Source organism: Pithys albifrons, chromosome Z, assembly GCF_047495875.1.
Source record: "Pithys albifrons albifrons isolate INPA30051 chromosome Z, PitAlb_v1, whole genome shotgun sequence".
NCBI lineage: Eukaryota > Metazoa > Chordata > Aves > Passeriformes > Thamnophilidae > Pithys > Pithys albifrons.
In genome coordinates this window covers 46,402,540-46,403,028 of record NC_092497.1, presented here as the reverse complement: position 1 = coordinate 46,403,028, position 489 = coordinate 46,402,540, and positions in this window count along the sequence as shown.

Below are 489 nucleotides of genomic sequence, written 5' to 3'. Positions count from 1 at the left end.
GGCCCTGACACTGGCACTGCTGGAGTGCTGTGATACATTCAACAAAAAGGCGGTTCTGGTCTTTTTTGCTTTGCAAATAGCAAGTTGAAACAAGCTCCACCGACCTGACAGAAAACTACAGTTTACACCTAGTAGTGCCAAGCAAAGACTACCTGCAGCCTTTCAAGGGACATGAACCCCAACACAGCCGTGTCCACCCTGCAGCAGCTCACGCCCTCTGCTGCAGCCCAGCGCTTACGCGGGCCGCTCCAGTGCCCTGCAGCCGCCGCTACAACACGGTGCCGCCGGTCGCCGTGCTGGACAGCCAGCCAAAGCGGCGAGACTGTCCGTTCAGGGCTCGGGGCACACGGGCGGGAGGCCAGGGCAGGGTTCCGGGAAAGGCATGGCGATGCCGGGGCCGTGTGACGCTCGGTGTCCCGCCGGTGGTGCTAGTGGTGACGGCGGGCGGGCCGCGGGGCCGCCCCCGGCGGGCGGGGCCGCCGCCGCCCC